General features: G+C 36.9%; 1 protein-coding gene across 27 annotated transcripts in view; it reads right to left on the bottom strand.

The window, feature by feature from the left end:
• ABI3BP (ABI family member 3 binding protein) overlaps positions 1 to 16,208 on the bottom strand; it is a 241,219-nt gene that overhangs the window by 186,139 nt on the left and 38,872 nt on the right. The gene's annotated exons all lie outside the window — the stretch shown is intronic.

The raw sequence follows: 16,208 nt of genomic DNA, 5'->3' as shown, positions 1-16,208 counted from the left end.
TAGTCGAACTGTAATGCTAAGTTATACAAACTATAATTTTAACATAGGGCTTGTCAATAACTTAACATTCAGTTTAATCCTTAGGGACTCAAAAAGATATCATGTAACATAGTGGGGTGCAAATGACTCCCCCTGGCCTGGTACCATGATTCAAGGAAAGGCATTAGAAGTAGAAAGAAACTCACATGGAATTTCATTTGTTTTCCTGTGATGGCCTTAGGGTAAAGGGAGTGACCAAGGCAATTTGACAGTTATCTTCAGTTGTTCCTGATCCTTCCACAGAGATGTATAGTCAATAGTCTATAACATGGTTTTTTCTTATCAATAACAACCACAGAAACCACCACCTGAAAGCCAGTGATACAACTAGAAATTTTCCATAATAAGAAAAGCCTGGCAGCTTCCATTAACTATTTTTAGAATGAAGACTAAATGTTGCTATTAATCAAATAATATTGGGTATTATAAAAACTACTTCTGCAAATGCTGTAATGGCAAGATGAGTGAACGAACTTCCACCAGAAGGAAAGCCTGTGCAAGGTGGTTACGGAGATAAGGAAAGTCCAGGCCCATCCTGCAGCGCACGATGGCTTGCCAGACAAGATAGGTGGAAGGAATTAAATTGCTTTGGTGATGGTGGTGGTGGTGGTGGTGGTGTGTATGCAGAATTATAATTAAAAACACTCACAGAATAATACTAGACAAAATCCTTTTAAAATTTCAAATTCTTATATTCTAACTATCAATCCCATATGGCTCATGGTACCCTGGCTCTCTGGATCTCCAGATTCGGAATTCTTCCTCAAAATCCCACAGATCCTCTATCACTCTCTTCCCAACCCTTCACCAAGGCCCAATAGAGAATTTCTGAGAACTTGCAAAGAGCTAGTCTGTAGTAAACACAAGCAGCTCTACAATGTGTCTTCCAGAAACAGGGATCCCACTGACAGTTAAGTTGCACATTGCAAAACTCTAAATGGCCCCATTCACACCATCTTTTATTTATGGCTCTATATAGCAACCACGTTCACCAAGACCACACAAAAATAATTGCTACTTATAATAATGGGCAATTTGATATGAGTAACTAGACTGAAACTCTCTTTCTCTTCCCATAGGCCTCTCACTGCTTGCACCCACCCTGCCTTCCTGCTTCCATGCCTTTAATTTCTAGCTTCCCTGCCTTCCAATTCTGCTGTCACTGGTGATGAGGGGCTTTGGGTGGCAGGTTGCCTGGTGTAAGGAGGATAGGGACTCAGCTACAAACTTTGGCCATTGTGCTCCCTACATTACAAATGTAATTACTTCACCAAAAATACACAATTCAGGTGATGAATCAGGGATCTAAATAAGAACAGTAGAGGAAAAGAGATTCTGAGTATTCAGGAAATCATGAATTAATAGCACACAGCTTTAGAGGTGAACAGAAGACATCCCGTCTTGTGCGTCTTATAATATAAGAAAACACATAATAAATAAAAGAATATGTAAGAGAATATCTGAAAAATCTGAAAAAATCCTAATTAAAATAATTTACATATATATAAAGAAAGATTCTTTTAGTTTGTTTTAGGAGGGAGGTAATTAGGTTTATTTATTTATTTAAAAATCAATTTTTTTTTTTTTAAACAGAGGTACTGGAGATTGAACCCAGGACCTTGTGCATTCGAAGCACATACTCTACCACGGAGCTACACCTTCCCCACTTCCAAGATCATTTAAATCTAAGGAAAAATGGCATTTAAAAAAAAAAGTACAGAAAGAGTTGTGGTTAAAATCCCATAATCCACACAGACAGTTGCCAAAGGCAGAGAATGGGTGACTTTAGATAAAACTCAGTTTGACTTTACGCATACATGATCAGTGTTAGCAGGAAGCTCAAACCAGAGCCTCCCGTGACCTCTGCTTCAGCTCAAGCAGAATAGCCTGTCCCCTCTTCAGTGACTTGTGGCCAGTCTGCTGGCTGCAGGACATGTTCCCACATGCAGCATGTGCTCCCAGAGTTTAGGAAATAAAAGGTCCCGCTCACCTGGAGAGCTCCCCTCATAAGACACACCGGACAATTCTCATAGAGCTACAACTTGCCAGGAGTCAACTAGTTAACTTTTTATGAGGACATCATGGTCATCAAATTCACAGAGGATGTTTGCTATTGAATTAAAGAAATGCCATTTTGCCAAAAATCTGAGTAGAAAAATGTTCTCTTCCTCCGGGGGCCCTTTATATCTGTTTGCCCAGCTGTTTGTATAAGTGAGTTCCATGTCAGCCAAAACAACCAGTTTCCACCTTGGTCAGAATTCCCAGCGTCCTGATTCCTCGGGCCAGTACTTCACCGTCTGGTGACTTTGGATGACTGAATGAGACAGACTGGACCTGCCAATGTTGACATTTCAGCACCAGTTGGCGGGGCTAACAGTTTTACCAAAAGGGCAAAAACTTCACTACCTGCTTTATAACCCAACCAACAGCCAAACAGGAAAATTACTTTCTGCTAGACTGCCTTCTAAGTCAACAGCTTCTCATCCTTCAGAATACTTTCATCCCAAGACATATACAGTTGTCACTTGCATACACTCCCTTGATCTAATTCTCCCCAAATTAGTCTTTAAAGTCTGGAGTATGCTGGGTTTTTTTCCAGGGGGTGGGTGGGAGGGGCAGTCACGTGCAATCAATAACACTATATTTACTATAAAGGAAGAGGGGCGGTACCATGGTTCACTTCAAACAACTGAAAAATCAAAATGAAATCTATGACTTTGGGGAATTTGAGGAATAAGGATTTTTTTTCTCAACTGCTTTTCATTTTATCCATTCATTCACTACAAGGTCCTAGGCATTAGTGATACCAATTCAAATATGACCTGTCTGATCACAAAGATTGTGGATTCTAGTAAACTAGGCAGATGAATAAGTCAACTATTTCAGTGCAGCATGATTAGAACAATTTGCACAATACAGCTACGGTCAAGGGGCTCTAGGTCTCATGGAAGGGGGATGAAAGGATATATAACCTCTAAGGAAAAAGAAAAGGAAAACGAACATATGTATGTATATGTATGACTGAAGCATTGTGCAGTACACCAGAAATGGACACAACATTGTAAACTGACTATACTTCAATTTAAACATAAAGCAAAATAAAGAGAGGGCCTTGTGTGACTGCGCAAGTCATATATATCCATGAGGCCAGCCCTAAATGTGAAGAAAAAAAAGAAGGGATATATTTAAAAAAGGGTCCCTTTAAGTTTGTTTAACTAGTCACAGAAATAGGTTTTATGCCATGAGGCTATGTCAAATGCAGATAAGAAAGTAGATCTAAAAATCTATTTTGTAATACTTTTTCGTACTGCTTTAGACAACTGGTAGATTCTTAGTAATTATTATTTTTCAATACATGTAAAGAAAAAGAAGAAATCAAACAGGCTAAGGGATTTAACAAAATCCAGGTCCTTTCTCTTTTCTTTTTCTGCTTGATTTTCATGAAAATCCTAGAGGTGATTTGCTTACATTGTCTTGCTGTTTAAAGTAAGGAATGGTAACAGTAGGCCCTCCTAATAGAAGGGAAGATAGGTTCCATGCCAGGGTTCTTAAAGAGGGGTCCCCCCAATTACATCATCAGGGATCACCTGGGAACTTGTTATAAATACACATTCTCAGGCCCCACTCCAGACCTCCTGACTCAGAAACTTGAGGGTAGGGCAGTAACCTGTATTTCAACAAGCTGTTTGGGTTATTCTAATGCATACTCAAGTTCAAGAACCATCACTCTTTGCATCAGAACGAAAATTAATGGGCCCAATGTCTTTTGAAAGCAATTTACAGATATGCAATACAGTGTGAAAGAAAAAGGACCTCACCCACAGCCCTGTTAAATTTCCTGTCATGAAAATTTTACATAGGTTTTGATCTTTGAAAGAACTCTGAATTATAGTTTTCTAGAATTATAATTGTTGGAGACACAAAACATTAAACGTTAGGAAAACAGTAAAATGTTCTTAACTGCTAGTAAAATTTCTCTGACTTATAGCACCAATTATGTGTCTTTAAATCTAACCATTATTTAGAGGCTTAAAATGTTAACTCATCTTTGCTTCTATTATTAAAAATTTCAAACGTAAGAAAAGTTGTAAGAATTGTGCAGTGCACCCACATAGAGACACCACTAAGAGTCAATGATCAATATTATACTATATTTGTTCTAATGCGTATTTTTTCATTTCACCATCCTTTTATCCATCCATCAATCCATCTAGTTTTTCAATGAATTTCAAAGTAGGTTGCACTTTAGTATTCTTCACTCCTAAACACTTCAGTATGCATATTATTAAGTAGAGTTCAATATTTATATTTTTCTTCTGAGATAAAATTTACATATAAATGAAATACATAAATCTTAACTATACATTGCTGATTTTTTTCAAATGCCATCTATATAAACCCAAACCTGTATCAAGATTTAGAATACTACCGTCAACTCAGAAAGTTTCCTCACATCTTTTGACAGTCCATTCCCACTCCATCCTCCTAGAAACAACCATTGTTCTGATCTTTACTACCACTGTAGATTAGTTCTGCCTGTTCTAGACTTCAATTAAATAGAATCATGCAATATGTGCTGTTTCATGTAAGGCTTCTTGCACTCAATGTAATTCTTTGGAGATTTATCAGTTGTGTTGCATGTATCAATAGTTTTTGTTGTTATTTTCACTGAGTAGTATTCAGATAATGATAAAAACCAACATTTTTACATCTTCTGGTGCTTCACAGGGTATCAATATCTTGATTTACTGATTTTTTTTAAAAAATGTTCATTATACTTTAATAAAATTTTATCTAAGAACAAAGGAAAATAAATATATGTACATATATACATACATATGTGTATAGATATACACATATTTTTTTCTTTCCAAGAATATACATTATGCTATTTACCAGGTAAACCAAACTATAAACTCTCTGATTTACGAAAGACACGTAATTATAAGACTTACATAAATGTTCAGTGGTAAATACAGACAGAACTATGTGATGATTTCATCTCCACTGGAAGGCTAAGAACTGGTCACTGATACTCAAGTTCCCTGATAATCTTTCCGCTCACTCCCAGCAAATGGAACATCAGGTACAAGTGAGTCACTTTGACAACAATATTGACTTTCTATGTCTATGAATGATTTTCACTAAGAAGAAACCAGATAAACTTAAACCTGTGTCATAAGGGAAAAAAACTGCTTATCCTGCAATCTCAAAATGATCAAGTATCAAAAACCAAAAAAGCTGTCATTCAAGCTGATTAATATCATTGTGTTTGGTCAATTTTTCCATCAGGACCAATATTTCTTATTCTTTTTGTCTCTTAATAACTCTAATATGGACACACGTGAATTCCACTGTCCAAGTAGAAGTTGAATTTAATCAAAGAGCTTCTTTCTAGAACAAAGCAGAAAATGCACAACTTCTAGCAGCAGTATTAGAAATCCTGCACATACAAGATTATGTATCTCTTGTTGAAACATTGCTTGATGGAGCAGATTAGTGACACTTTTTGTAAAAATGAAAAATTTGCCATCTTGTAAGAAGCCATTGAACAGTAACAAAACTTTCTGACATCTTTCTGGCATCCATTCATTTATGCTAAGTCCTACAAATAAAAACACGAGATGGAGCTGGGACAAACTGTTTCATCCGCCATCACTGTTTAGACACTTGGAATCTTCAGGAACTGTTTGTAATTTGTCCAGTTAATAAATACCCCGTGCTGATGATACGCAGCTGCTTATTTTAAGATCTCACGGCATTGAAAGCCTTCCATGGGCTAGAGGAAAATGACTAAAGCATCATGAGGGTGCGATCAGGTGGCATCATGTCTTAAGGTGGGGGCCGTGAGACTGAGGAGGCTCTAGGAAGGACAGCCTGCTAACAACCCCATAGTGGGGCATCACACTTCAATATGTTGTGGAAGAAACTGAAGGGGTTCTGGTATCAACGCTGCCTTTCTGTGTTTGACCTAGGTCACCTTCTTCTCCAAGGCTCATTTTCCTCCTCTGTAGAATGAACTGGAGAAGTCAAATTCATTCTCAGTCTCACATTCAAGGATGTCTCTAATATCTCATCTAGACAAAATACTCTTCCTATTAAAATGCAGGAAAATAATTCAGAAAATCAACTTGTGTATAAAAACACTATCCTAATAATTTCCAGATAATATTTATTTTTCACATGACTTCCAAAATGTACCTCAAATTTGAAATAGAGGGTAGATATTCTCATAGGCATATGGAAAGAATGTGTGTTACCATTGCATATAATTTTTAAGAGCTTTTATGAGGCGTAATCACACACCATAAAATTCACCTACTGTAAGTATACAGTTTAAATGTATACTATATTTGGCAATCTTCTAGAATTTGAGTCCCCCACAATTTTCATCACTCTAAAACATTTCCCTGTATCCATTATAGTCAATAACTTCTCCCATCCTTAGCTGCACCCAACCACTGGCCTGCTTTTTGCTTTTCTGGTAATTTAATATAAATGCAATCCTTTGTAATCTTTTGTCTGGCTTCTTTCACTTAGCATAATGTTTATGAGATGCATCCATCCATGTTGTATTGTTCATTCCTTTTAATTGCTGGTAGCATTTCATTTTATGGATCACATTTGTTTATCCATTTCTTCAGTTGATGGATATTTGAATTGTTTCCAGGTTGGGTTACTAGGAATAATGCTGCCACTATGAATAAGGCTACAAGTCTTTGTGTGGACATATGTTTTTATTTTTCTTGGGAAATAACTATGTAGAAAATAGCTGGGCAACATGGTAACTTTGATGTTTAACTTTTTAACAGACTGACAAACTTTTCCATTTTTTTAAAGTTTTTTTTAACTGAAATATAGTTGATGTACATTAAATAAGTTACAGGTGTACAACATAGTGATTTATAATTTTTAAAGTGTATGCTCCATTTATAGTTATTATAAAATATTGGCTGCATTCCCCATGTTGTACAATATATCCCTGTAGCTTCTCCTATACATAATAGTTTGTACCTCTTAATCCACTACCCCTACATTGCCCTTCCCTCCTCCCTCTCCCCACTGGTAACCACTAGTTTGTTCTCTATATTGGTGAATCTCTTTCTTTGTTATTATATTAATTTTTAAGATAATGAATATTACTCTTGCTTGAGGACACTAGATTGTGAACATCCAAAAAATGAGCTATATTATTTTATCACTACCACTAAATAAACATATGTTGCATAACAAAATTAATAATTTTAAACTCTGGGATTTCTCCTTAGTCATTAATGAGGACAAGACCGCTCATCATGTTACAATAATTTTTTTAAAATAGTGTAACTCCAATTTATCCGTAAAGCAAGAAATAAGCTTTCTGCAGAGCAGTACAATGGTCATTGATATTCTTAGCGATGATTACTATGCAGGGTAAATTACCCAGATGTCTGCTCAATCTCTAGTCATTCCAGGTTTAAGAATATTTTAGACTATACTAATTCTGTGAATATTTGTTCACCAGAGAATTAACCACTTCTGGAAGGGTTAATTTTACTATTATTTACACCTAAAATTAAAGTGAAATTTGATACAAACTTTCGCCCTGTGAACCAAATGACTTAGGTTCTTCTGACTATGTAAATAAATAGCTATCTATGGTGACTTGGGATTTATTGCTATTTTAATAATATTTGTCATTGCTTCTTTCTCAATGAACTAAAATTCAAACAGAATTAGACATTTTTGAATGCCTAAAATGTTTTTCAATATGGAAAGGATACTGAAATTTCTGGTCATATCTCTTATGTATATATATCTCATTATTAACTTCTCTGACGTTTTGTGACTAATATAGCACTTGAACTTTTCTAGGTGAGGGGAAAAAAGCCAAGATGGCTTGGTATCATTGCTTAGTGATCTGACATTATTAAAATTTCCAAGCCTGTATGGTGGATGTGACTCAAGCTTAAGACTAGGTATGTAAAATAGAATTTTATAACATTTATAAAATGTTAGGAAAATCTACCCAAATAAACTATTCAGGGGGAAAAAATCTTCTTGACTTAAAATTGCAGAAATAGGAAAGAAGCCTTCCTCATAACTCTTTTTTTATGTGACAAAATTAGGGTTTTGTTTTTTTTTTTTCTTTTCCTTGTTATTTATAACTTAGGAGCCGAGGTGAATTGTCCCCTCTCTATTCCAAATTCTAAACTACAAAATGAAGAAATGAGTTTGCCCTTTGAGTATTCCAAATATTATTCATGGGAGGTTACTCTTTAAATACTGAAGATGTGAATAATTCTAGTCATCATGGTCACACCATTGCCTGGTGTGGGATGAATTAACTTAAGTTGTAAGGGAAGCAGAAGAAGAGAGGCCAGGGGACATAATGAGGGACCAAAGTAAGTTGAAGTTGAGATAGTAAACTGGTGGGTAACAGAAACTACAAAGCTGAGAAAAAGATAAAGACTATGGGGCAAGACAGCTTACTGGTAGCAGGAAACTGACACAAGGGAAGACTAGAGTGAAAACCCAGGGTTCGCTGCCGAGATGCCTGGACCTTCCATAGCTCCCAAATTGCTACGACCCAAGGAGGCAACAAGTCCAAAGGATGAGCAGGAATCAACCAAAGTATCAGTGTGCACACGAAGTGAGGACAGAGGGTGGGAACAGCATTCTCACACAGTCAGAAGCGCAGGAGCAGAGGTGCTGAGGGCAGAAGTAATTGATGCATTAGAGACCCTAAGGAAGGTCAGTGTGGCTGGGAGGTGATGGGGCAAAGGGATGCAATGAAGCATCAGAGGGCAGATGGGGACCCTTTGGGCCACCTTAAAAGATCTATCAGTGTATTCAAAGCAAACCTTAATTATTTTCTCCCACTAAGCTTCACATACACACACATATTTCTGAGAAATGACTAATACAAAGTGTAAATATTACACAGGTATATAAATATATCCACATGGTAGAAACTTTCCCTCACATGCCTTAGTGAAAAACAGCAAGATTTGATTTGATCAGGAAAAATATGCTATTTTTTAATTAAAAAATACCAAAGATATTTTACAACTAGATTACAGTTTAAACAGAATTCAATAAATACAGGTCCCTCCAGCAAATATTAGATGTGTTATTGAGACCAATGCAGGCAGTTTTGTTTGTGAAACAAGGAAATAAAGTCTTACTTCTTTTTTTAAAAAAATTGATTGTTATTAATTCTATTCTTTAGCCAAAAACTAAATGAAAATAAAGCAACCGACTCTAATTGACTATTGGCAGGGAGAGATGGGGAGTTCAGCTGCTGATCGTTTAATGTAATTCTGTCTTTCCCACATCACCCCTCTATTGCACTGTCCACCCCAGGCTGGTACCACGTTTCCTATTCTTCCTCCTGGAACGTTTGCATCTCTGTTTCCACCCCACTCCAGTAATAATTCCTGCATTCACTTTTTAACTTGAAAACAATACAAATAATACCCACTTATTTTAATGAAAAAGATGAAAATTAAAAAATTAACATTTTGCAGAAGTGTTGCAAAAGAGATAAATTTTTTTTAATTACTCATTACTTAACAGGCAGAGAGGTCTTCAGTAAAGAAAATGCCCTTCCAGATATTTTTCCCAGGTATGATGTACGACAGTATGCAAAAATAAGGTTATATTCTAAGTGCCATTTTATAACCTGTACTTTCATTAACATAAATACACTTCTGCATTCTGATTTTTAATGACTATGCTATCTTTTAACCAATTCATAGGGATCTTTCTTTGACAGTAGATAAACTGATACCACATCACCTCAGGGAGTTATCAGAGTTTAACAATCATCTCAGTAATTTCAATATACAGGAGAGCTTGATCTAAAAAAGTTTTTACAATTAGTTTGAGCCTAGTTTTTCATTACATTTGAGAGCTGTCATAGTGAATCGATATGACAACTGGATAAACTCACTGTATTGTTTGTGAGATTATTGCTAACATTTTTGACTATGTAAGCACTAATATTTCCATGTCCTTGAAATTCTTTGCCAGGTCCTATAAGGTGTGGTGCTTTAGGGAAGGAGGCCTGAATAGTGGGAAAACACGAGGTTTGGAGCCAGAAAACCTGTGTTCAAGTCCCAAGTTAAATCCATAATCGCCCTTTTTATATGAATAATTAATGTCTGAATGTCACATTCTTCCCTATAAAATAGGATAATCATACATATCTACCCTCTCAGAGTTGCTGGTAGGATTCAGTGAAATAGTTTGTGAAAAGCAGTTTCTAAACAGTACAACTCAGTAATAATTGTCATCAATGAGATGTTATTACTGGGTTCTTTCAATTTGGATGTACTTTGAATTTTTCAAGTTTCTTGAATTTCAACCAAATATTCATTCTATAAATAAAGATGTGGCATATATGTGATTGTAAGCTAACAAGGACACTGTCCTTGGCACAAAGAGAATATTCAATAAATATTTTTCAAATGAATGAACAAACACATACAACACTTTAACTAAATAGGAATGCTAAGATAAACAAATGGATTGTTTGTTTAAAGAAACAAGGAAATGGATTATATTAGAGGATATAGACTTGTAAGAGTTACCAAAACACACAATAACTTCTACATAAACATAAAGGAGTAAGACTCAAGCTGAGGTAATTCAAAAGAACACTGACTAATTAGGAGTGAGTGGGTCAGGAATGGTGCCCTATAGAAGAAGCAGCAACAGAGCCGGGTCTTGAAATGTCAAGAAGGACTTGTCCAGAGAACAGGAGGAAAGGAATTTCAAACTGAAGAACAGTAAAGATGAGTGGGTGTTGATATCTGTGATACTCCACCCTACAAGATATTGTATAAGGCATGTGCTGTCAAAATCTCTTGTTGTTCATATGTACCCCAGTGTTCACAGCAGCACTGTTTACAATAGCCAAGACATGGAAGCAACCTAAAAGTCCATCGACAGATGAATGGATAAAGAAGTTGTGGTATATTTATACAGTGGAATATTATTCAGCCATAAAAAAGAATAAAATAATGCCATTTGCAGCAACATGGATGAACTAGAGGTTATTATATTAAGTGAAGTAATGCAGACAGAGAAAGACAAATATCATATGATGTTGTTTATATGTGGAATCTTAAAAAAATACAAATTTTATTTATAAACCAGAAATAGACTCACAGACATAGAAAACAAACTGTTATTATCAAGGGGAAAGGAGGGGGTATATAGATTAGGAATATGGGATTAACAGATACACATTACTATATATAAAATAGATAAACAACAAGGACTTACTGTATAGCACAGAGAACTATATTTAATTTCTTGTGATGTGCTGTAATGGAAAAGAAACTGAAAAAATATGTATGTATGTATGCATATGTGTAATTGAATCGCTTTGCTGTTCATATGAAAATAACATTGTAAATCAACTACATTTCAATGAAAAAAATCAGAGTTAAAAATTTTAAAAATAAAATAAAATAGAAAAAAAAATCTCTTGCTCAACAGTCTTTCCATCCACTCTTTAATTTAAAATTAGTAGATCATAAAATCTGACACCATTTTATATCATTCCCACATGGAAACCTTTCTTCTGACTGGGTAGTTTTCTAAGGAGTCTAGACATCAAAAACTGCATGTACTTAATTTCTGTGGTGTCCAGCCCATTCCAGGCATCTCATACCAGGCATTCACAGTATCATGATGTCCAGCTTCATGGAGCTGGGACAACACGGCCTGGGGCCATGACACTGAACCCAACACACTCAGTTTCATCTGTAGATGCAAGAGGTACACCTCTGTCCCCTCTAATGAGCAGTGGTGGACTGATTCTTAACATTTACATATATAGAGTGTTCGTGGGAGGGCAGCTGAAACTCTGTTTCCCACACTAGCATTGAAACAGTTTCAAGGGGGAGGGTGTAGCTCAGTGCATTCCTAGCATGCATGAGGTCCTGGGTTCAATCTCCAGTATCCCCACTGAAAATAAAGAAATAAACCTAATTATATCCCCACCAACAAAACATTTTTAAAAATTTAAAAAAGAAACGGTGAATGAAGAAATATAAGTTTAAAAAAAGGGAACAATTTCAATGGTTTTAATGACTCTAGAAATGTGTGAGAAACGTCTGGTGCAGATTGGAGAATTCCAAATGCCTCAGGCATTTAACTTCCCATTCTCCACAACTTCTCTACAACATAACACCTTTGATCACTTTAATATATGTACTTTCACATGTGCACCCACACATGCATGCACCCAGCCACCCACCCCCGTACCCACCTTGAGTTTACTCCGACACAATGGTATCCTAGAGCTCATTTTTCTAAGAACACTTTTCCGTCTCTCCCTTTCTTTCCTTCCTCCTCTGGCCCTCATAACTTGGCAAGTCATTAAGATTCAGTCTCTTGCTCCTTCAGAGAACTCTTTTTACACTCTGGCTTCAGGAATAGCTTAGCTGTTAACTACCAAGTCGCTGGGCTTACTCTGAAATCTGCACCTCTAGTTCTGAATAGTCTCTCAGCTCCAGTCCTCCCAACTTACTGAACTACTGATGCTGTCACAGATGACACCAAATCCTAACCATCCCAATCTTCCACAAAATCCAATTTTCTGCTCTGCCTTGCCTACTTCTGCCACAGTCCTAGGCACCCAAGTCACCCTTCCAGAGTCATCTTTCATACCACACGATAAAGCTGGCATCCAACCTGGAGAAATCTAAATGCAAAGATGCCTACGACTTGACTTCACTATCAACCGGGGATTTTGGAGCAGTGGTTCTCTCCTGAAAAGCTAAACTGGAGGAAAAACATGACATTCCCTCTTTTTTTCTCCCTACTAAATCTTGCCCACTTTGGTCCAGGACATTCAGAACATAATACTTTTATTATAATGAAAGAGACTCTTAAGGACAAACCAGATAGAGATTATGGTGTGACACCATTTAAATCACTTGAAACAGGTTGTCAGTGAATCAGTGTTTCCCAGCAATTCATACTCACCCTCTTTCCTAGCCTTTTTAAAATAAGATCATTGCTTATTATTTCTAACTTACCCCATCTGTATACTATTGAATAAAATCCCAGCTCTTCCTATTGGAATTCTGATCTCTGAGAGGAAAAGGCATTTTTATCTCTGGTCTCCAAATGAATTCCTTAAGTTTTGGTAAAAATTGCCCCTCTCCCAGTTCAATTCATCTCAAAAAAAATTATTTTTAGGGTGCTGCCCATGAAGAGGGTGCTACACCACACACTGGGGATATAAAGACAACACCATCTCAACCTTGAATTACCAGTTTCTCCTGTACACAGTCAAGAAGAATTTCCATATTATCTGTCCTTTTATTTCTACAAAATACCACTTAGTTCCCCTGAGCTGCTTTTTTGCTCTAATTTTTTTCTGTTTCTCTCTTTCCATTTCCAGCTTTTAAAACCTCATCCTGCTTCCTTGATGTTGTCTTTGGTTGTTTTTTGTTTTTCACCCTTCAAATACATACTTCTTCCGAACCCTGTGTAAGGTGACCTCATCCCCCTTTGGGTAACGAAGCCGTTGTGTCTTCTGACCCTGCATAATACCCATAGTCTTAGCCCGAAAAGACCCATTCGATCTCACCCATTTTTATAATCACCAAACTCATCACTTCCCCAATCACTATCCCTCTTAATATTTCCAGATTAATAATCACACAATCCTGCTTTGTTATGTTACCTCTTCCCCCTTCCACCTCTAGCACCAAAACAGTAGAAAACTCCAGAATGTTCACGGCATAAAGGTCAGAATAAGGCTGTCCTCATAAATGGGAAAAAACAGACTATTATAAAATAAAGTTTCAGGCACAGGAGGATTAGTGCACATGCAAAAATGAGTAAGACGCTCCCCACCTTTGCTCCACAGTGATGAGGGATACTGATTCCTCGGTGTTAACTCTAACACCTGGTAAGGCTTACACCCAGAAAGTTACATGTGCAAAGGAAGAAAGGAGTTTTTTGAGGAATTCTTCTCAGAGCAGGTAATACCACTTTTCCCCGTGGAGGAGGCTACCAGACAGTTGGAGAGACTATTGTTATATAAAGTCATGTTTGACATTTATTGGATTTAGAGGGTATAAGATTCCTCTCCAGGGAAAAGTTCATGGGGAAGGTGGGACTTCAGCTGAGCTTTGAAAATAAGAGCCAAATGACAAGCAGGACTTGGAATAGCATTTCAGGCAGAAAATGGTAGAAGCAGAATCTCATGTCAGACTCTAAACCCTGCACACAGTGACAGAAAGCAAATAGGCCAGTGTGGTTGAAATGGAAGGTTCATGTTCATAGTTACATGGAATCTCAGAGTTGGAAAGGACCTGAAATTAAGGGCATTGATTCTTTCTGTCATGATGACATTAGACAGATACGCTGGAGCGAGACTGAGGATTAGTTCTTAGGAGGACGAGAACCTTTCTCCTTCCCAAACACTAATTTGTCTAACAAAGGCCCAGGCACAGCGATCCTAGGCAGTGCATTTCTGGTTTTTATCAGAATACTTTCCTCTCAAACACGGCATTTACAAATATACATGAGACATCTGCCTTTTAGAAATAATTCAATGGTCATTTGCAAGACTTACTGTTATTTTCTAACATGGCATAATAAACCAAAACTTGGAATCAACAGTACAAACAGGAAGCTCTAACTTCAGGCCAAAAAGGCAACAATTCTGATTTTTTGGCCAAACCATAAAAAGGCTGAAGAGGGTTGGGATTTATGAAATCTTGGAATTGCCCCTTGGATAGAATTTCACTGGCTAGCCATTAGTCACAGAATCACTTCTAATCAATTTCAGGATCATGTTCACTTACACGCTTTCCCTAAATTCCCTTCATTACATTTATTTTTAGAATGACTGTTCCCTGGGAGCCTCTCTTCATTTCTTATTCTTCTCCTCTCTCCTTCGCTGCTATAATTGAAATATGAAATTTTGCAATGAAATAAATGAAGCAGTAAGAAACTGACTGTGGTACAGAATCACTTTGTCAGCCACTCCCATCAAAAACATGTGATAGGAGATAAAACAAGATCTAAACAGTTCCACAGGCCTTTATATTACACGTAGACAGTCTTAGTAAATAATCAGCACAAATTCAGCATGAAACTTTTATCCTTTTAGGGGGCAAGATATTAAGCTGCATTAGTACTTAAGGGATGAAACCCTTTTCCTCCACAATTCTGGGCCCCCATGAAAGTGCCAGATAAATCGTCATATAAATCCACAATACACAAAAACATGCGTGGAAACACCTGCCAGCAACTCTCATTATTATCAGAAACAGCAAGCATTCACCAAGCCTGGGGCAAAAGTAAAATGCATTTGTAATTCTTTTCATTTTTTAACTTTTTTTCCCCCACAGAATCATACAGTTTGGCTGGCAAGGGAGAGGGCAGGGAAACCAGGACCTGTCTCGCCTCATCAACTCAGCAAAGGCTCTCGACAGCCACACAGAGAGCCATCAACACACGTGTCATCAGGCAGAAAGAGGTGGCGGTTGGATGCTGAGAATCCCTGCCGCATATTTCTAGCTCAAAGGGCTTGCTGTCTGCCCAAGAAAATAATAAATTCAGCTCAAGAAAGGAACAAGCTCCTGACAAAAGCACTATGCTCAGTGCATGTTACAGATGAGTGTCACCTGAGCATCATCTGAGTGGGACAGGGAACAGAACTGGCCCTAGAGGTTCTCCTTCCTTGAGGATGAGTGGACTTTTTGAAAAACAAAAATGAACTTCATGAATGACACTGCTGATCCAGTTTCCCTCTGCAAGGTGTTCACTCTGTGACCTCCCCCATAAAAGATTCGGTAAGATTTCCATTACGTTTAACAACTTATTGGAAACCATGTTAGATGTTTGACCTATGTATTTCTGTTCTTCATAAGGTTTCAAATTAGATGTTCTCTGTTTGAATCTTCCATTATTTTGATAATTTAGAATTTTTTTCTTTTCCCAGACATCTTCTAATTAGAATCATATAACAACAACAATAATGGGTATTAGGATTAACAATACATGTGGAATCTTTTGCATCTATTGACAAGTCTGTAGGGAAAGTAGGTTTTTTTTTTTTCTTAAATCATTATAGAATCTCAATCATTCATTCACTTAACAAATATTTACTGAGCATCTAGAATATGCCAAGTTCTTTTCTATGAGCTGAGAAA

This window comes from Camelus dromedarius, chromosome 2 (genome assembly GCF_036321535.1).
Source record: "Camelus dromedarius isolate mCamDro1 chromosome 2, mCamDro1.pat, whole genome shotgun sequence".
Classification (NCBI taxonomy): Eukaryota; Metazoa; Chordata; class Mammalia; order Artiodactyla; family Camelidae; genus Camelus; species Camelus dromedarius.
This window is presented reverse-complemented; position numbering and strand designations above follow the sequence as displayed.